Raw genomic sequence first — 7,257 nt, 5'->3', positions numbered from 1 at the left:
TGCCGACACCAGTCCCTCAGCTGCCGCCCTGGCTGACTCCCTCTCCTCCCTTGTGGCTGTTTGGGGGAGGAGGGGGGTTAGGTTGTGGGTGAGGGGGAGGAAGAGGAGGGGGGAAAGGGAGCAGCCACTATTGGCTCCCATACTGTACTACCTCCGTCGCTATCTGTACCACGACTCCACAGTACCGTCTTTACCATGTGTACCACTGCTGACACGCCCAGTGTACCGTCGTTACTCTGTGTACCACTGCTGACACAGCAGCTGTACCGTCTTTACCATGTGTACCACTGCTGACACGCCCAGTGTACCGTCGTTGCTCTGTGTACCACTGCTGACACAGCCACTGTACCCTCTTTACCATATGTACCACCGATGACACTTTCAGTGTACCGTCATGACCCTGTGTTCACACTGGCACCAGCCGTGCCCTTGGTCGACTTCTGTGGAGCCAGAAGGAGGCAAGTACATAAATAACACAACAAACTGATCATATGTGACTTTGATGTAGTGATGTCTACTGCGCTTGTTTCTAGTCGTACTTACTGCAGTGAAAATGGGAAACTTTTACAAGGAAAAAATGAGATGCATTTTCCCCTATTTTGTTTGAAATCGAAAATAACTTCATTTTTTGTTCGTTTTCTTTTTATATAGCCAAAGTTATTTTACAGAGAGATTGTAAAGTACGCTAACAGAGTCTGTGCAAGATTTGATTTTGATGCTCTAAAACGACTCTAAACATTGTTTTTTCAGAATCTAGAATGCACTGAGGCAGATATAGTCAAAATATCATAAAAAAAGAACATTCATTTCAGCAATGGGGAAAAAGAAAAGAATTATCTCAAGATATTTTGTTAGATTCATTGACGGTCAAACTTTATTTTATTTACATTAGTTTGCATCAGGTGGTCGTTGAAAGGTGCGGGTTTTGCTACTTGTGGTCGTTCCCTTCATAACCACGTCACAACCACACGATCCTTGACCACGACAGCACGTCCCTTGAGCACGAGCGTACGTCAGTCCTTGACCACGACAGTGCGACGGCAAACACTCGATTGGACGACCGTGCGCCCATGAAGGACTCTTAGGCATGATGACCTGTTCTAACTTGTCCTTTAAGGGTGGGTGAAATGTGAAGCCATCATACCCAAAGGTCGTTCCGTCGCGCTCAAGGGTCGTACGGTAGTGCTCAAGGGTCGTTTCATCGTGCTCAAGCGTCGTATCGTCGTGCTCAAGGGTAGTATCGTCGTGCTCAAGGGTCGAACCGTCGTGCTCATGGGTCGTACCGTCGTGCTCATGGGTCGTACCATCGTGCTCAAGGGTTGTATCGTCGTGCTCAAGGGTGGTATCGTCGTGCTCAAGGGTCGAACGGTCGTGCTCAGGGGTCGTACCGTCGTGCTCATGGGTCGTACCATCGTGCTCAAGGGTTGTATCGTCGTGCTCAAGGGTGGTATCGTCGTGCTCAAGGGTCGCATGGTCGTGCTCAAGGGTCGTTCGGTCGTGCTCAAGGGTCGTACGGTCGTGCTCAAGGGTCGTACCGTCGTGTTCATGGGTCGCATCGTCGTGCTCAAGAGTCGTGTACCATCGAGTTCAAAGAAGACAAGAAACCCCTTTCCTGACTCACAAGCTTAGGTAGTGTACTGTTCTTCTTGACTCAATGTACTTTCCTTGTTCCCATCATTCACCCAGGTTCCCTGCACTTGTTCCCGGCAGACTCTTGTGCATAGGAAGGTCCTTCGGACACTGAGACAACTAGAAGCAGAAATAAGAATAAGAAAGTTACTCTTAAGAATGATAAGTGGATGAAACACAGACGAAAGTCCCTGAGTAAAACAGATGCCTGCGTCCAGGTCTGGCAGTGAGAGAGTGGAGACCTTCCTCAGGGCAGCAAGAAGGAGTAATGGATGATTGAGCAACTGGGTTGGAGGTACACCAGGTCTGGCCAACGTTCAGTTAGACATCAAGTTATTTTTTTGGGCCAAAGGAATGTCAAGACGACTTGCCTGGTGACTTGAGAATCTCAAGAGCTAAGATATTCGTCAGAGACTTTGTGTCTGTCTTGCTGATGGAAGCAGATGCTGAACCAAGACCTTGACTCAGAAACACGTAAAAAAAAAAAAAGAATCCATTTTTTGTCCTCCATCAAGATGGTACTTTCTAAGTATATGGCTATTGGTTTCAGCACCGTCTACTTCATCGTCAGTTTCCTGGTGATAATAAGTTTACGATTTATATTCCCTTGTTCGTCGTACGGAGCCAGGAAGCGTCCTGACCATGAGTGCCGCTCATGGCCAGTTGCGTAATTGGACCATCTATGAGTTCTGTTCATGTCCAGGATGCCACTTGGTCTTACATGAATTTATTGTGTATGTCAGTGTTGTACGGTTTAGTGTGTGTGTGTGTGTGTGTGTGTGTGTGTGTGTGTGTGTGAAGTAATGACACCTGCAAGACACGTACCCTATAGGTTTTATCCTTCCTCACTACCTCTTAAGTCATATGAAACTGGACTTGGGCCGCCAGATCGGGACGTAACCAGCAGCTACTATCCATGCCTCGCAGTCACCCTTCGGTTACCACAACTACAACATCATCCCCGTGGAATGATTGCCATATGATCTCTCATCTGCCTTTAGAAAAGAACCTTTGCTGACATCGTTGATGTCAGAATCTTCCCATTATGAGAGCCATGAATGGTGTCAATACATCACAGGGTAGAGCAGTACCTCGCTCTATACCCACAGACCCCTCCCGTGTCTCAGCCTGACTCCAAGATGATATTCTCAGTCATAAACAACTCCTTGCTTCAACGTGTCAGTGTGTGGTACCCTGGATTAACAGGATGCACTAAGCTTTCTCAAAGCTTCTCCTGGATTACCTGGTTCCAGTTGAGTGTCATATCCTCGAAACAACAGCATTCCTTTTTCCCATGCGGTCCCTCTTACCATCCTGTGGGAGTACGCAAGACACCACCCCCCGCCAGGCGCTCCTCTGGTCGTGCTTCATGCTGCCAGTCCTCAGGTTTGTGTACGAGAAATGATCGAACTCCGACTTCGAAAGGATTCCTCGTCTACTTTACACGTATCTGTCCTGGATTTGGGATAGAAGCTGGCGCATCACCAGGGAGGCGATGTGTTACCACCATTAATGTCAAAAGATTTAGAAGGGGAAAAGATTTTAGCAGTCGGAATGAAGAATGTCTTTAACGTAGCATTTAAAGTCGGGCAAATGCCACAGAGGTTTAGGACAGGTGTTGCAGCCTACACCTGCCCCTAACTCACAACCCCACATTTCCGGCGCTTGTCTTATATTCTAAATTATGCCGAAGATCCTCCACATCCGGACTGCAGTATCTTACCAACCCCCAACACCTTCCTTTTTTTTATTTTATTTTTCGTCCTCGCCTTCTAGAAATATTCCACTTCTCATCCACTGAGGTACAGGTGCAAACCCACCAGATGTGTGTGGTGAGGAGGAGGGTCCGTGTCCCGGCACCATAGCCAAGCTGGGACACAGGTGCCGCTCAACAGGTGTTGCACTTTAGCTTTAGACATGTGTTCGGTCGCTCTGTCGCGCTTCGCCTTCGTTGTCCCGACCATCATCGAACTAAAGGAACTTTTTTCTTCCCCCCTCTCCAGTTTTCATCTGTTTTGGTTGGTTGTGTTGATTGGTTGGTTAGGCTTGATGGGCCTATCAACTGCCAGGGTCATTAAGGCCGTCAACGAAAGCTACACCATCCACCAACGGAACACAATCCTTCAATGCCTTCTTCAGGTGTTGAAGGAGACTTCTAAGACCACGTACACTCTACCACTATGCGTGCACGTAGCTCATCCAGGAGAAAAAAACCTTCTGTTTTGGGTCGTACGTTGCAGAACTAGTGGTATAAAGGCAATTGATATTCACTGAGGTAATGGAGAATTTCTAAAGGGCCGCTGAGACTACGTAGAAAAAAAAACAAATTACATACATGTGTTGTGAAATATGCGTTACTAATGTGTCGTCTCTGTATATCTTCATCTTTTTTTTTTTACCAGAATTACGGTTGATTTCTACACTTTGAATGTCGTAGTTGGGTGACTAAAGTATTTACCATTATTGTTAAGATTTGTTTTCTATTAGTTTTTCTCCCATTTCTTTTGAGCCACAGGAGGGCCAGGTGTAACCCACGGGCCACAAAGTGAATTATAATCACCATTATCATTATTATTATCTATTATCTATCTATTATCATTATTATTATTATTATTATTATTATTATTATTATTGTTATTATTATTATTATTATTATTATTATTAGTAGTAGTAGTAGTAGTAGTTAACATACGACCCCTCGCATGTGGCTCCCGCAACAATGAATCTGCGCTCCATACAGTTGCAGAGGAAGATTGGACTCCTTTAGGGCGTAAAAAGTCCTAGACAACGCTTGACTCTCCGCTGACGATTACACAGCCTTGTCGGAGGATATATATATATATATATATAGCTGGCTGTGTTACCACTTGCAGTGGGTGGGGGTGGGGGAAGTCTGGATGGAAACACCTGCATGACATATCTGCTCCATTCATTTCCATCCTAGTATCGAGGACGAGACGTAGTTATGAATATCCTTGTATCGAGGACGTGTTACTTTTATCCTAGTACCGAGGACGAGACGTGTTACTTTTATCCTAGTCCCGAGGAAAACGTGTTACTTTTATCCTAGTACTTAGGTAGACGTGTTACTTTTATCCTAGTCCCGAGGAAACGTGTTACTTTTATCCTAGTACCGAGGACGAGACGTGTTACTTTTACTAGTACAAAGGAAGACGTATAGTTATCCCAGGTTTTACCTTTCCTGCTAACAAAAGCTTCAGTCTTCTATTCCATGGTCAGTAAAGTATCGTGGAGGTCGACAGGAGGAAGTCAAATGCAATGTTGATGGTAGAGACGGTGGCCCCAGGTGGGCCGTCCGCTGTTGTCTCAACTGCTGAGTAATATATAAAGTCTTTCTCTCCATCTACATGTTTCTCGCCCTCCTCCCATGAATTAATGTGCCATATCGGGATTATTTCTCTTCAAAGTATCTTTCACTGTTCATTCATTCAGTTTGTTCATCTCTTACTTTTTTTTGTACCCTAATTTGTTTATCGTCACTTAGTCAAAAGTAATTGATGATCGGAGTCGGTGAGACGCATTGAAACGCATCGAAACTGTACCATGTAATTTGGTCGCTTCTCTACACACGCAGTGCCTTCTCTAACTGATTGTAGTGTGAATACACCCTCTTTCGTTCCGCGATGTCTGATGTGATTCAGAAAAAAAAAGAAAAAGAAGCTTGTTAACAAGTGATTACTGTGTATGTCTGACTTTGTCTCCACCCACTGTCTATTCACGTTCTATGTGTAAGTATACCATAGATAGATTTCAGCTCTTGCCACTTATCAGAGGCTGGGTTATTGTGTACACTATGCTCATCCTGTGAACACTGGCGTAAAAAAAGATTACTTGCAGAACGTATCATTAGTGTCTTCGTCAAACCTTAGTAGGCAGATAACACAAGTTGTTAATCAAACTAGTTCATTACAAGCTCGTAGTTCTGTATATGGCAGTCTCATCTGTTAGATGCGAGACGTGGAAATGATGTCAGAATTTCAGATATATTTTCATTTAACAGTAAGGCGTTGTGCCACTTCTTGCAATGTTTGTTTATACGCTTAACCCCAAAGTGTTGTATTTTGTCTTGGACGAAGACGCAGTGGTCTGGTGTGTGTCCATATCTCAAGCCAGACAATTTACAGCTAATGTAATATTGAACTATCGTGTCTCTGGACTCCATTTGCATGTTGCTACGCAGTGAATCGCCCTCGGCGCTGCTTTACCATTGTCAGTGGACATAATTAATTTCGCTGAAGAACTTCACGTTGAAAAAAAAAAAGGGGGGGTGGGTTGTTCACTATCCTCCTACTGACTGGAGTGCAGCCTTAGCTTTCAATTTGCAGTGACAACAACTTTTAGTCTACTTTCACCATGCTTACGTTGTTTACTCGACGCATTCCATTGTGATAGAAAATGGCTCTTCACGAGACGTCACTCGTATACAAACTTCGAGATATTTGATCGTCGTTCCTTTTCGATTGCACTTCCCAGACTTCCCAGACCTGTTTGACAACACGGTGGTATAGATAGTAAGTGTCACACCCAACGATTATAGGATGGTCCTCCGCTCAGGCTCGAGTGCATAGGTTTGAATCCTAGTTGCAGCAGTCGGTCCACAGTCAACTCAGCTGTTCATCCACTCTTAGGGGTTGATGATCCTGGAATATCGTGAATGAGATGGCCTTGATTAGCGTTCCAGTCGCCCATGTCGTCTCAGCAACTTAGATAAATAAGTTGCCTTGTTTTGTGGTAACACTGGACGTGCCCCCGAGGAGAATATGATATTAACAATTTATTAGAATATTTTGTTCATGAAACGCCCCCTCCCCCAGGATTAAATTTGCCTCGCAAAATATAAGGAAATATAAGGAGTGGGGTCCATGAATTTGCTTTTACCAAGTCCATAGACCAATTTTGCCCTCGTGAGTATCATATAGCAACTTTCCCTACGTGGGAAATCATTAAATCACTTCATGTTTAGTAACTTCGCAGTAGAGTCACTAATCGTAATTAAAATACAATATAACTAAAGAGAATACCTTATGTTTACCCCCGATCGATTTAGATGGAAAAAATACAAGATGCCCCACTGTCATATAAGGAAATTTATCCTGTGTATCTATTTTGACTATATTGGTTTACAGTGTAATTTCTGGCTATCGAGAAAGCGTCTAGCATAGTCCCGTAGTACCTTCTACCTACCTCTGTAGCGCTGCAATGGACACTGAGGTCCAACGCCTCGCCCCAGACACAGACTGACTCCGAAGGACGTGGTCTTTGTGCAACCCATTCAGGTATATGTGTGTGGTATTATAACCCAAAATGTCACGTTATTCATAATGAGACTTAAAAAGGGCAAAGCACAGCATACCTGTCTTAGACATCAACTGTATTCCTTCGTGCAAGATTTCATATTTAAGGGTTTCGAGAAGTCAGTTTTTAGGTTGATATCTTTGAGGAGTTTTTAGGTTGATATCTTTGAGGAGTTTCTAGGTTGATATCTTTGAGGGACCACATGGAGCGAGCTTCATACATAGGGCCTCAACCATGAGCCAGTACCTCCTGAAGTCACTGGTACAATAACACTGAGGTGCTTAGCGTCCTGTTTTTTTTTAAAAACTAGTA

The sequence above is a fragment of the Panulirus ornatus genome, chromosome 4, assembly GCF_036320965.1.
Source record: "Panulirus ornatus isolate Po-2019 chromosome 4, ASM3632096v1, whole genome shotgun sequence".
Classification (NCBI taxonomy): Eukaryota; Metazoa; Arthropoda; class Malacostraca; order Decapoda; family Palinuridae; genus Panulirus; species Panulirus ornatus.
The sequence above is the reverse complement of the archived record's forward strand: the minus strand, read 5'-3'. Positions refer to the sequence as shown.